This window comes from Trichomycterus rosablanca, chromosome 14, assembly GCF_030014385.1.
Source record: "Trichomycterus rosablanca isolate fTriRos1 chromosome 14, fTriRos1.hap1, whole genome shotgun sequence".
NCBI classification, from domain to species: Eukaryota; Metazoa; Chordata; class Actinopteri; order Siluriformes; family Trichomycteridae; genus Trichomycterus; species Trichomycterus rosablanca.
The window spans coordinates 25,913,337-25,928,368 of NC_086001.1; the positions used below are offsets into that span (position 1 = coordinate 25,913,337).

The following is a 15,032-nucleotide window of genomic DNA, read 5'->3' on the forward strand; positions in this document are numbered from 1 at the left end:
CATTTGTAACCAAAAATCATTTATTTAAATTCAACATTTTAAAACATGTTTTTGAAAATACGTAGATAATTAAATAAATAAATTTATATTTTTGTAAACACTGCTGTTCTGAACAAAAACAAAAATGTGCAAGTGCTTTGTTTTACATTTGCTGGAATCCACATCTTGGGCTAAAGTTTTCTTCCCTGCACTGTAAAGATAAAACAAGGAATTACTGTTACTGCTATAGAAATTTATATACAAGACTGGAGACTATGACAGTTTTGTTAATTCCTAACCTCCCATTAGAGATATCACATTAATAAACACATTCTACTATTTAAAATTCTTACCTGTTTTGGGGCTCTGTTTTGCTTTAGTCCACTTCAGTAGGCTACTTACACATGCCTCACGGTAACTAGAAAAAAACGAGTGATGAGTTTCACCACATAAAACATGAAGCTACAGCACAGCCACATATACACACAAACTTTACGAACTGTGTTGTTACTCCTGGTGTTATCAACTAAATATCACCAGATAACAAAATATCATGTACAAATAGCTTATTTTGGTAATGTTATGCACGCTGGCTCTCTAATATATCACTTTTGGCGAGACCATTAGCTAGTTGTTTATCAACTGGCCGATTAGTTCTATGTTTAGCGAGCTAGCTCGCTTTCTGTCTTGATAGCGTTTTAAAAGAGTTGGTGATTATTATCAAGTAATTCTAATTTCTGTACCTGTTACTGATGATATAAAGACGTCTTTCTGTCTGAGTGATTAAAAAAAAAAAAAAGAAAACTAGTATTTGTGTTAGATATAATGCAAACTGTACTATTACCAAAGACGGATTATTGTTTAAACTGACAGAAAAAGAAAAATCCCGCTTAAATTTACTGTATTGTGATTCACAGCAGAAATATGCTTACTGTACGGTTCGCCACCGTGGTAAAGTTAGTTTTATATTGGACATTCGCCTGACATTCGACTTTCTTTCGGCTCGTTCTCAGCTAATAAACATCCAAAAATTAATTAAATTGCACGAACTGATACCTCAGTAAACAAGGAACAAACTACAATTAATTTTGTTTAAAAAGGTTTTTCTGTTAATTTTTATTTAACGTTATTTGGTAAATGTGAGGTGCATCCGCGCTGAAATGCTAAGGAAGTGCTAAGGGAGCGTCTATAAAGTTCCGAGGTGTAGTAATTACCCAGTGGCGTGTACCATCTAATACACCTGTATTAAATCCTACAGTATGCTTACAGTAAACAGCGAGAAACGCACATTTTGAGGTTGAAATACTTAACTAGTCTCCTGTACTAGTTAATAAAACCACAATAATAATTAAAAGTCCCCCAGTTTGGGTGCATTACAAAAGTTTTTAAAAAATTAACAAAAATCAAGAAACACACATTTCAAAAAGACAAAGGTTGTAGTAGTTAACTAGTCCCATGTACTAGTTAGTACAACCACAATACAAGTTAAAAGCTCCACAGTATAGGTAAAGTAATGAATCAAAATATTTAAAAAATGAAAAAAAATTGAGGAACGCAAATTTTGATATGATGAGGATTGTAGTAGTTAACTAGTCACCTGTACTAGTTACTACAACCACATAAAAAAATTATAAGTCCCACAGCATGAGTACAGTAACGATTTAAAAATGTAAAAAAAATTAACAAAAATCGTGAAACACAAATTTTGATAAGACAAAGGTTGTAGTAGTTAACTAGTCACCTGTACTAGTTACTACAACCACATAAAAAATTATAAGTCCCACAGCATGAGTACAGTAACGATTTAAAAATGTAAAAAAAATTAACAAAAATCGTGAAACACAAATTTTGATAAGACAAAGGTTGTAGTAGTTAACTAGTCACCTGTGCTAGTTACTACAACCACAGAACAAATTAAAAGTTTTACAGCATAGGTGCAGTAATGAATCAAATGTTTTAAAAAATTAACAAAAATCGTAAAACGCAAATTTAGAAAAGACAAAGGTTGTAGTAGTTAACTAGTGACCTGCACTACTTACTACAACCACGTTTCAAATTAAAAGTCCCCCAGCAAAGGTACAGTAATGAGTCAAAGTTTTATAAAAATTAACAAAAATCGTAAAACGCAAATTTTGATAAGACAAAGGTTGTAGTAGTTAACTAGTGACCTGCACTACTTACTACAACCACGTTTCAAATTAAAAGTCCCTCAGCAAGTGTACAGTAATGAATCAAAGTTTTATAAAAATTAACAAAAATCGTGAAACGCAAATTTTGATAACACAATGGTTGTAGTAGTTAACTAGTTACCTGTACTACTTACTACAACCAAAATACAAATTAAAATTCCCCCAGCATGGGTGCAGTAACTAATAAAAAAAAATGTTTAATTAGCATAAATCAAGAAACGCCATTTTTTATAAAAGTAAGGTTGTAGTAGTTAACTAGTCACCTGTTCTAGTTACTACAACCACAATATAAGTTAAAAGTCTTACAGCATTGGTACAGTAACGAATCAAACATTTTAAAAAAATACAAATTAATAAATGAACATTTTGTTATAAGGAATGTTGTATTACTCACTTAGTCATTTATACTACCTACTACAGTACAGTATTCAATCAAGGTGTAATAATATATTTTTATATAATTAATGTTTTGGTAATTACCCGAAAGGTGAACTACTTACTACAACTAACAATTGCACTTGAAAATTGCAATAATTACTATTCTTAGTTCACAAATGATCAACAATTTTCAATATTGCAAAAGGTTTTAAACATGTGTCCAACTTTTTTTTTTTATGTATTGCAGTATGATCTGTATGCTGAACATACAAAGGAGAAGCTCTCTCAAACATTATTGTTACATCTATTAGATCATCTTTAATAAAAAACTTTTCACAAGCTTACCAGTCTATGTTAATTTCAATTTCAATTTAATTTAATGTTTCCTTTAATACAATGTAATGTATCAGATAGTGCATACGTATTATTGGGAGTTAAAGGCATAAAACAATTGCAATAAAGCTACTGACTCACAAACTAAATGCATATTTAAGATTAAATCACAACATGCCTGGGCATCATAATTGGTAAGCTCCTTGTTGTTAACCAATTTGAAAGTGGATCTAATGTTTCTGATTTACAGCATTGGGCTAAGGAAAAGTAAGTTTGGAAGAATTAAAATCAGTTAATTAGTCCACACAAATTTGTTGCAAAGTGTATTGTGTATGCTGTTTGCCTTAGTAGCATAAACACTTAATATGAGCAAGATTAAATGCAAAGGAAGCAGCAAACCAAAAGGTGACAGTAAACCAAGCCATATATAACAGAAGACTGACATGTCGAGATGTAACCAATCAACTCTCAGCTACCACTTCAGGCATTGTAAACACCCCTACAACTTAAGGTCATTAGGATTAGTAGCTGTCAGGCAGACAACATTTACATTTTCAGCATTTAGCAGATGCTTTTATCCAAAGCGACTTACACAATGAGCTGAACACAATGAGCAATTGAGGGTTAAGGGCCTTGCTCAGGGACCCAACAGTGGCAACTTGGTGGTGGCAGGGCTTGAACCGGCAACCTTCTGTTTACTAGTCCAGTACCTTAACCACTGAGCTACCATTGCCCCTGTGATAGCTCAGTGGTGGTCAGACAAAATGATACAGAGCCAACAATATATCATTAATGAAAATCCGGATATTGGCATCTTGCTCAATGGATAAGGTAGGTTCTAGTAGACATTTTGTAATATTTATTTATTACAAATATTTGTTATTTATGTATTATTTATCTGCATTATCTGCTAAATGTTTCGTAATAATATGTTAATTACAATGTAATAAATGTAATAAATATTTTCCTGGCATATTAGCCTTAATTGTGAACACTTTGTGCAATTATAGCCAACTTAAGCCAAATAGTATGATTATATAAAATAATATTTTGCTGTCTTTTAGTGATATGGAACAGTAATTAACAAATATCTTAATACATTTTAATTAAACATTGACCTGGAAATAAATGTGTTATTTTGGGCAATGTCCATTACATGCTGCCATTTTTAAAGTTGAAATGTATTCCAAGATTAAAATAATTTTATTTCTCAATGAAATTAAAGTATTTAAAATCGTTAAAACAGTAAAGCATAATTATCGAAGATAGATATGTCTATATCACCTTAATATAATAATAACTTAGCATATTAACATATTACAATATAATTATGAATATGTATAACTACACTTACGATACAGTTGCATTTTATTTATAAAGTTGGATTTAATCCACAGTGTAGCTTAATATTATAATGGAACTTGAAAATGCAAGATTTTCAAGTTTTTAATTATTTTACATGATTAAGTTTTTAAGTGGTGGATGTTGGTAAACAAACCAGTGACAAAGGATTGAAAGACTTTTGTACGTATTCTGGCAAGACTACAGAACACTCGCTGTATGGATGATGCATGTGACATTTTTCAATCATTTTGTACTGTGCTGTTAAACAAGAACAAGAATGATGATGTTCTCAGAAACATTAGAAGACTTGAAGATCTTATTGCTACAGCCAAAATATGTGACCTTGAAGAATTTCAGATGACAGAGCAGCTGAAATCGACCAGGATGAAGGATTGCAGAGATTTTCCAAAACCCATGTGGGAACTTCACCTTTCTCTGCTTGTTTCAGGCGTATTTCTGATTCTGTTAAGTTAAAGATGAATAAAGAGGAAGAGTCATCAGATAAAAATCCATGCTACTGTCCAGGCGTCATCAACTGTTTGAACATTATCTTTCAATATTTCCTCTTTGGAGTGGAATTATGTTGGGGAATCTACTGACAAAACAGAAAACACTGATGACATTTTCTCTGAAAAAACAAGAGAGACGAATTGCCATGTTGAGGCATGGTTTGGTATAATCAAGCATAACATCCTAAACAAAAAGAAAGGATTGCATCCAGGACAGTTTGTGAGGAAAATGCACAGTTCTCTTCAGGGCAGGTACACTGAGCACATTGTCTACCACAGTTTCCCTGATGGCCTTCTTGTAAAACCACTTAAATTACAAGACATCAGCCTGTCTCAGGAAATGTGGGCCAAACATCAGGAGACAAAAAGGACAGAGGTTTCTCAAGTCAAAATTTTGGGGCTTAAACCAGCAACCCTCTGATCACTGGTCAAGTACTTTAAACACTAGGCTACAGCTGGCTTAAATAACTACTACAACCTACTACAACCTTCGTCTTATCAAAATTTACATTTGTAAATTTTTATTAATTGTTTAAATTTTTTGATTACCCACTGTACATATGCAGTGGGACTATTAATTTGAAATGTGGTTGTAGTAAGTAGTACAGGTGACAAGTTAACTACTACAACCTTTGTCTTTTCTAAATGTGCGTTTCTCGATTTTTGTTAATTTTTTAAAATTTTTGATTACTTATTATACCCATGCTGTGAGACATTTCTCTTATATTGTGGTTGTAGTAACTAGTACAGGTCACTAGTTAACTACTACAACCTTTGTCTTTTTAAAATTTGCCTTTCTCGATTTTAGTACATTTTTTGATTACCTATTATACCCATGCTGTGGCACGTTTAACTTATATTTTGGTTGTAGTAAGTAGTGTAAGTGACTAGTTAACTACTACAACCTTTGTTTTATAAAAAATGGCGTTTCTTGATTTTTGTTAATTTTTTTAAATTTTTGATTAGTTACTGCACCCATGCTGGGGAAACTTTAATTTGTATTTTGGTTGTAGTAAGTAGTACAGGTGACTAGTTAACTACTACAACCTTTGTCTTATCAGAATTTGCGTTTTACGATTTTTGTTAATTTTTATAAAACTTTGACTCATTACTGTACCCTTGCTGGGGGAATATTAATTTGAAACGTGGTTGTAGTAAGTAGTGCAGGTCACTAGTTAACTACTACAACCTTTGTCTTATCAAAATGTGCGTTTTACGATTTTTGTTAATTTTTATAAAACTTTGATTCATTACTGTACACTTGCTGAGGGACTTATAATTTGAAACGTGGTTGTAGTAAGTAGTGCAGGTCACTAGTTAACTACTACAACCTTTGTCTTATCAAAATTTGCGTTTTACGATTTTTGTTAATTTTTATAAAACTTTGACTCATTACTGTACCTTTGCTGGGGGACTTTTAATTTGAAACGTGGTTGTAGTAAGTAGTGCAGGTCACTAGTTAACTACTACAACCTTTGTCTTATCAAAATTTGCGTTTTACGATTTTTGTTAATTTTTATAAAACTTTGACTCATTACTGTACCTTTGCTGGGGGACTTTTAATTTGAAACGTGGTTGTAGTAAGTAGTGCAGGTCACTAGTTAACTACTACAACCTTTGTCTTTTCTAAATTTGCGTTTTACGATTTTTGTTAATTTTTTAAAACATTTGATTCATTACTGCACCTATGCTGTAAAACTTTTAATTTGTTCTGTGGTTGTAGTAACTAGCACAGGTGACTAGTTAACTACTACAACCTTTGTCTTATCAAAATTTGTGTTTCACGATTTTTGTTAATTTTTTTTACATTTTTAAATCGTTACTGTACTCATGCTGTGGGACTAATAATTTTTTTATGTGGTTGTAGTAACTAGTACAGGTGACTAGTTAACTACTACAACCTTTGTCTTATCAAAATTTGTGTTTCACGATTTTTGTTAATTTTTTTTACATTTTTAAATCGTTACTGTACTCATGCTGTGGGACTTATAATTTTTTTATGTGGTTGTAGTAACTAGTACAGGTGACTAGTTAACTACTACAATCCTCATCATATCAAAATTTGCGTTCCTCAATTTTTTTTCATTTTTTAAATATTTTGATTCATTACTGTACCTATACTGTGGAGCTTTTAACTTGTATTGTGGTTGTACTAACTAGTACATGGGACTAGTTAACTACTACAACCTTTGTCTTTTTGAAATGTGTGTTTCTTGATTTTTGTTAATTTTTTAAAAACTTTTGTAATGCACCCAAACTGGGGGACTTTTAATTATTATTGTGGTTTTATTAACTAGTACAGGAGACTAGTTAAGTATTTCAACCTCAAAATGTGCGTTTCTCGCTGTTTACTGTAAGCATACTGTAGGATTTAATACAGGTGTATTAGATGGTACACGCCACTGGGTAATTACTACACCTCGGAACTTTATAGACGCTCCCTTAGCACTTCCTTAGCATTTCAGCGCGGATGCACCTCACATTTACCAAATAACGTTAAATAAAAATTAACAGAAAAACCTTTTTAAACAAAATTAATTGTAGTTTGTTCCTTGTTTACTGAGGTATCAGTTCGTGCAATTTAATTAATTTTTGGATGTTTATTAGCCGAGAACGAGCCGAAAGAAAGTCGAATGTCAGGCGAATGTCCAATATAAAACTAACTTTACCACGGTGAATTCGCCCACCACTGAATCTTGACCATGATCCTTTGCAGATCTACAGTAAAATGCTGTGTACAGGTTCTACAGTAAGAATTTTATCATTCTACAGTAGTAATACTGTAAAATTGTTACAGTGTACGCTAAGTTGACTTGGCTATGTTGCGCAATACCGGCTGCAACACCGGCGCTACAGAAAAGACGCCTCGTGGACCAGACCAACTGAAACATTAGGGAGGGGGGAATTCCCTCAGATGGTAGATCCCATCTAATCTACTGCTGCGATGTAGGGCTGCGCTGTCAGATGAAAAGAGAATGAATGCAAGAAGATTAGATAAGTGACAGATAAGTGTCAAAATTATTTTTTCCATCCAAGCGGCCCAAACTCGGGAGTGACATGAGCCGGCCCATCGGGAATCCTCTTGAATCTCCCGATTAGCCACTCCGGGCTTGCAGTCAGGTGTGATGTTCATAAGGCTTTTATTTATTCACTTTTGTCCTTTACAGCAGGTTAAATCATAAAGGTTACATAAACATGTGAATATGTTTTTGTAGTACTATAAAATAAATTCTATTAATGTAACTTAATTGGATTGAAATTTAATGTATTTATTTTACATGATAAGCGGGAATAGACCATAATATCTATAGATGGGTATGTGCCAGCAATTCACAAGTGATCAGATCAACACAATGGGCTGGAATCGACAGTTCATTCAGGTGTGATGTTCATAAGGAATTTATTTATTTACTTTTGTCCTTTACAGCAGGTTAACATGTAAATAAAGTTTGTTTTTGTTATTATAACACGTTTTTAATGTAAATGAATTAATTAAATTTAATTTATTTATTCTAAAGTGTGGAAACGCTTTATAAAAGTAAATAAAAATGCTTTATAAAGCTAAATAAAAACGCTTTATAAAAGTGATAAAACGGCAATTGTAAACACATGTACAATGGTTAATTCGCGATTTACATATCAAGAGATCTTTACTGTCAGTTACGATGCACTTTAGGATTATTTAGTCTAAAAGTGGAGAAGTACAAAATCGCCCAAAGCGGGGTTCGAACCGATGTCTCTAAAAAGCATTTCTGCAACCCATACCTCAACATATGCGCGCTGGCCTTATCTAGAAAGGCTGAACGACGGACGTGTTTAAGAAGCAGCTTGTTTACAACTTCTCTCGCTTACGACCACACCACTCTGAGAACGCCCGATCTCGTCTGATCTCTGAAGCTAAGCGCTGCGGTTCCGTGTCTCTCTCTCTCTCTCTCTCTCTCTCTCTCTCTCTCTCTCTCTCTCTCTCTCTCTCTCTCTCTCTCTCTCTCTCTCTCTCTCTCTCTCTCTCTCTCTCTCTCTCCTTTAGTTCAGCAGAAGTGAAACTGATCTGATCTTGTTCTGTTCGAGTGTGGATCTGTTCCGTGTCTGTGTTTGTAGTTTTGTTGATAATTGAAGTTGATGAACGCTGGTGAGTTTATACATTTCCACACTTCTGTACATTACTGTGTATTGTTACTTTATGTAGTTCAAATTGTTGATTTGATTTAAACACACAAATTAAACCAGGAAGTCTGAACTGCTGTAAATAACTTGCTGTGTTTACTGGTGTTTCTGTTTACGTGTAGAAAAATGTCGGAGTCTAAAATTTCAGTAACTCAGGATGAGTTCAGCTGTTCAGTCTGTCTGGAAACACTGAAGGATCCAGTAACTATTCTTTGTGGACACAGTTTCTGTATGGTGTGTATAAATAACTGCTGGGATCAGGAGGATGATAAGGGAACATACAGCTGTCCACAGTGTAGACAAACCTTCACTCCAAGACCTGTTGTGAGGAAAAACATTATTCTGGCAAAAGTTGTCGAGGACCTGAAGAAGAGAGAAGCCCAAGGTTCACTTCCTTCTGGACCTGACGATGTGGATTGTGATTACTGTACAGAGAGAAAATCCAAAGCAGTAACATCCTGTCTAGCATGTTTGGCCTCTTTCTGTGAAACTCACCTTCAGCCTCATTATCGAATTCCTGTTTATAAGAATCACAAGCTGGTTAAAGCTTCCAGGCAACTCCAGGATCAGATCTGCTCTCAGCATGATAAACTGCTGGAGTTTTACTGTCATACTGATCAGCAGTGTATCTGCATGTTGTGTATGCTAGACAATCATAATGGACATATTACAATATCAGCTGCAGAGGAAAGAAGTGAGAAACAGGTAAAAATATTATACAGCTCTCTTTAACAAGTACAGTGTATCACAAAAGTGAGTACACCCCTCACATTTCTGCAGATATTTAAGTATATCTTTTCATGGGACAACACTGACAAAATGACACTTTGACACAATGAAAAGTAGTCTGTGTGCAGCTTATATAACAGTGTAAATTTATTCTTCCCTCAAAATAACTCAATATACAGCCATTAATGTCTAAACCACTGGCAACAAAAGTGAGTACACCCCTAAGAGACTACACCCCTAAATGTCCAAATTGAGCACTGCTTGTCATTTTCCCTCCAAAATGTCATGTGATTTGTTAGTGTTACTAGGTCTCAGGTGTGCATAGGGAGCAGGTGTGTTCAATTTAGTAGTACAGCTCTCACACTCTCTCATACTGGTCACTGAAAGTTCCAACATGGCACCTCATGGCAAAGAACTCTCTGAGGATCTTAAAAGACGAATTGTTGCGCTACATGAAGATGGCCAAGGCTACAAGAAGATTGCCAACACCCTGAAACTGAGCTGCAGCACAGTGGCCAAGATCATCCAGCGTTTTAAAAGAGCAGGGTCCACTCAGAACAGACCTCGCGTTGGTCGTCCAAAGAAGCTGAGTGCACGTGCTCAGCGTCACATCCAACTGCTGTCTTTGAAAGATAGGCGCAGGAGTGCTGTCAGCATTGCTGCAGAGATTGAAAAGGTGGGGGGTCAGCCTGTCAGTGCTCAGACCATACGCCGCACACTACAACAAATTGGTCTGCATGGCCATCACCCCAGAAGGAAGCCTCTTCTGAAGTCTCTACACAAGAAAGCCCGCAAACAGTTTGCTGAAGACATGTCAACAAAGGACATGGATTACTGGAACCATGTCCTATGGTCTGATGAGACCAAGATTAATTTGTTTGGTTCAGATGGTCTCAAGCATGTGTGGCGGCAATCAGGTGAGGAGTACAAAGATAAGTGTGTCATGCCTACAGTCAAGCATGGTGGTGGGAATGCCATGGTCTGGGGCTGCATGAGTGCAGCAGGTGTTGGGGAGTTACATTTCATTGAGGGACACATGAACTCCAATATGTACTGTGAAATACTGAAGCAGAGCATGATCCCCTCCCTCCGGAAACTGGGTTGCAGGGCAGTGTTCCAGCATGATAATGACCCCAAACACACCTCTAAGACGACCACTGCTTTATTGAAGAGGCTGAGGGTAAAGGTGATGGACTGGCCAAGCATGTCTCCAGACCTAAACCCAATAGAACATCTTTGGGGCATCCTCAAGCGGAAGGTGGAGGAGCGCAAAGTCTCGAATATCCGCCAGCTCCGTGATGTCGTCATGGAGGAGTGGAAAAGCATTCCAGTGGCAACCTGTGAAGCTCTGGTAAACTCCATGCCCAGGAGAGTTAAGGCAGTTCTGGGAAATAATGGTGGCCACACAAAATATTGACACTTCAGGAACTTTCACTAAGGGGTGTACTCACTTTTGTTGCCGGTGGTTTAGACATTAATGGCTGTATATTGAGTTATTTTGAAGGAAGAATAAATTTACACTGTTATATAAGCTGCACACAGACTACTTTTCATTGTGTCAAAGTGTCATTTTGTCAGTGTTGTCCCATGAAAAGATATACTTAAATAACTGCAGAAATGTGAGGGGTGTACTCACTTTTGTGATACACTGTAACAACTCATTAGCATTTACACTGTTGTTGTTTATGTGGTGCTCGTACACAATACAAGTAAATTCTGAATTGTTATTCTGTGTAGAAGCAGCTGCTGGAGATGCAGAGAAAATTCCAGGAGAAAATCCAGAACAGAGAGAAGGAACTTTGTGAGCTGATAAACGCTGTGAAATCTCATAAGGTAAGTTTTATAGACAAAAAGCTCTCAGGATCAGTCTGACTCTCCTGTTAGAAATTCAGCAATATTCAGGAGCCAGGAGACCATCAGTCTTCAGGAGTCGTTTATTAACACATACAGATAGATGTATGGGCATAGCTTGGAAGACCGACAGAAATCTAACTAGGCATATTCTGGGGAGACAAGGGTGAACAAAAGGGTTTTGGGCTTTATGACACAATTAGATGTGGGTAGACAGGATTGGGTGTGTGTGTAGGATACAGGGAGTGGGATCAAACAGTAGGGCCAAAAATGTAAGAAAAGAAGGGGGATAATTTATCTTAATCCTCCCTCTGATTTTCCCTAATGGAGAATCACAAAACTGTTTTAATTTCACAAAAAAAAAAAAAAAAAAAATAGACAATAAGCAGTTGAACACAGAAACAAATTGAAAGTTATAATGATACAAAAGAGGACAATGCCTATTTCCATAACATTATGCCAAAACTGTCCAAGAAGTCCATGCAGCCAAGAACTGCACTTGTTTATGGCAGTTACTTGGTCATGCAAGTGGTGTAGGTCAATGATGATGTTGGATATGTCCTCAGAGGTATCTATTACATCAGTGCAACATTCAGGGCCTACTACTGAACAAGTTCCTCCTTTGCTGGATAGTAAGTAATCTAATTCAATGCGGTTTTGTAGAATCATCATTCTGTGAGATGCCAGAGCAAAATTTGTCTTGTTGAAGAATAAAACTCCATTAGATTTTAAAACAAAGGGGAGGGTTGTTTGCTGTTTTGGCTGTAGAAAGTCTGTTTTCATTTTAAAATTCGCCATTAGTACGCTGGTTCCTGCCGTGTCTGAGTTTTTCTCTGTGCAGAAATGCCAGGAACACGTGATGTCCTCAGGTAAGATGTTTCCATTATCTATGCAGTTCAGGGAGCTTGGACTGTTTGCTGTCACATAATGATTCGTCACCCCTCCGTTGTTCATCCGTGTACAGTCCCATGCGTTGACACCACAGCTCATTGCTACGATCAGACACAGCATTTGAACAGGTGAGGTGAGCATGTTGTTCCAGTTGGTTTCCACAATGGCAGTCAATTAGGCGGGTCGTTGTGCAGACACTCAGCTCTCTCACCACCTGACTTCTGGGTGGCTCTGTGTGATACATAAAGAAACACAGGCAGTGAACTGTTCATCGTTGAGTTAAGTCTAATCAATTAATTTAATTAATTAATTTACTTGTCATGTAAGGTTACTTGCTGCTCCTCACTATCTGTCCCTTAGTAGGGGCTGCTATGGTAATATACAGTGTGTGGAAAAGTCTTCACCACATAGTTTGGCCCCCATAGTTCTAAACACTACAGTTTTTCTCTGTGGCTCTGTATATTACCCACCCCTCCTCTTTCTGACCCTAACACTCAATTCAGAGGAGCAGACACAACCTTACAGTGAGAAACATGAATCCATGTTTTCTTTCCCTCACATTTCACTGCTAAGTCAGTAATGAGCACAACCTGATATGGGCCATCCCATCTAGGTTCTAAGGACTGTTTGTCATGCTTTCTCACCATGACCCATTGGCCTGGAATTATGGTATGACCGCCTTCAGTTGGTTTACCCCAAATGTGTTTGACCTGAGTGTGAGCCTCCTGTACTGCTTGCATGAGTGTTTGACAGTAATTAAGAAGTGCATCTGACAACAAATGCACATCTGCCATACAGAGATCAATGACACCTGGAACTGACATGGGTCTACCTGTCAGAATTTCATAAGGGCTAAGGCCAACAGTTTTGTTGCTAGTTGCCCTTATACTGCAAAGTACTGCTGGCAAGGCTGCTGTCCACTTTACTCCCTGACTGTGGAGTTTGGTCAATCGTTCCTTGATGACACGGTTTGTATGCTCTATCTGCTCAGGGAGCCCCCACCTGGGAATAAAATCCTGCACTGGCATCTTAGCAGTGTGTGCTGCAGTACCTTTAGAAGTTGCGTAGCCCTCAATCCAATGAGAAGATTTGTCTATTACAATTAAAACATCTTGTTTTTCCTCGCATTTAGGTAATGTGATATAATCTACCTGTGAATGGCGAAAAGAACCTGGAGGAGCCGCTGTTTTAATGGCAGGAGTTTGCATCTGTGGTGCAGCATTGACTTGTTTGCAAGCAACACAATTTTTAACAACTGTTCTAGCTTGTTCCCAGAATTTAGGATTCCACCAAGAGTGTGAAAATTGATTAACCATCTTTGCCACCCCAGTGTGGCCTAAAGAATGTATTTGTGTAGCTAGGTAAGAAAGCAATGATTCGGGTGCAACAAGTTTTCCCCCTTTGGTCCAGACACCATCTGGAGCAACCTTTGCACTTGAATCCAGCCATGTCCACAGTTCCCAGCTTGGAGAATCAGACTGTAACTTAAGGATGGAAGATATGTTATTACTGCTACACTCCGTGTTAGTAAGTGATGCAATGCTTGCTGGTGGTAAAAAACTTGCCCTTTTAGCCACTTCATCAGCAAGTCTGTTGCCTTGTGCTTCAAATGAAATCACTCCAGTGTGTGCTTTGACTTTTACAATAGTTAAATCTGTGGGTAAGTTAACTGCCTCCAACAGATTCTGTACCAAATCAGCATTTTTAACAGGGGTGCCTGCAGCCGTCAGGAAACCTCAATGTTTCCACAATGCCCAAAATCATGGGCCACCCCAAATGCATAACGAGAATCTGTATAAACCGTAGCACTCCTGCCTGATGCAAGTTTACATGCTTCAGTTAGGGCCACCAACTCAGCCTGCTGTGCTGAGTAAGAAGGAGGAAGACTACCGCTTGCTAAAGTTTGGTAGCTGTCAGTTACTGCCCATCCAGATCTAAGCTGACCATCACTATGGGTTGAGGAACCGTGAGTAAAAAGAATCAAATCAGGGTTATCGAGAGGGGCATCTTTAAAAACAGGATGAGGATTAGATAATTCAATGCAATCATGGTCGTCTCCTTCCTCAGTGGCATCAGTCAGTAAAGAGAGGAAGGATTGTTCATGGGTGCATTCTGAATTACCATATTAGGAGCTGTCAAAACTGCAAGCCAGTTACCCCATCTGGAGGCTGTCACTGACAAGACACGACCATTATTTAGTAGTGCTGACACAGAATGAGGACCTTTGACTATTACTGTTTGTTCTAGCATTCGTGGCGCAAATGCTAATAGTGCAAGATAGGTAGCCTGTACTGCTTTTAAACACGGACCCATTTCACATGCCACATTATCTCATTTAGCTGAATGGTAAGCCACTGGCCGTTGCATACCACCATGCTCCTGAGTTAGACAGGATGTCATGAAGCCACAATCTTCATGTACAAAAACAGTAAAAGGCTTGTTTGTATCACAAAGTTCGAGAGCTGGTGCAGATACCAGGGCTGATTTAAGCTTGTCAAAAGCAAATGTGCTATCATCTGTGTGTGCAACAGGGTCATGTTGTCCAGGGTTACCTTTAAGCAGATCGTATAGTGGTTGTGAAATTGCAGCATAAGAATCTATCCAGGGTCTACAGTAATTGCATAGACCTAAGAAAGCTCACAATTTGTGCACTGTAGTTGGCAGT

The 15,032-nt window shown here is 37.1% G+C and overlaps 1 long non-coding RNA gene across 2 annotated transcripts; it reads right to left on the reverse strand.

Annotated features, from left to right (window-relative positions):
• Positions 1-93: 93 nt before the first annotated feature.
• Positions 94-8,582, reverse strand: LOC134326840 (uncharacterized). 2 transcript variants are annotated; one of them, XR_010014602.1, is made up of 3 exons: positions 8,498-8,582; positions 333-397; positions 94-190 (listed from the first exon to the last, which is right to left on the reverse strand). It is a non-coding gene; the product is annotated as an uncharacterized LOC134326840 (long non-coding RNA). The 2 variants fall into 2 exon arrangements; XR_010014601.1 differs by lacking the exon at positions 8,498-8,582 and adding an exon at positions 723-793.
• Between the last annotated feature and the right edge of the window lie 6,450 nt (positions 8,583-15,032).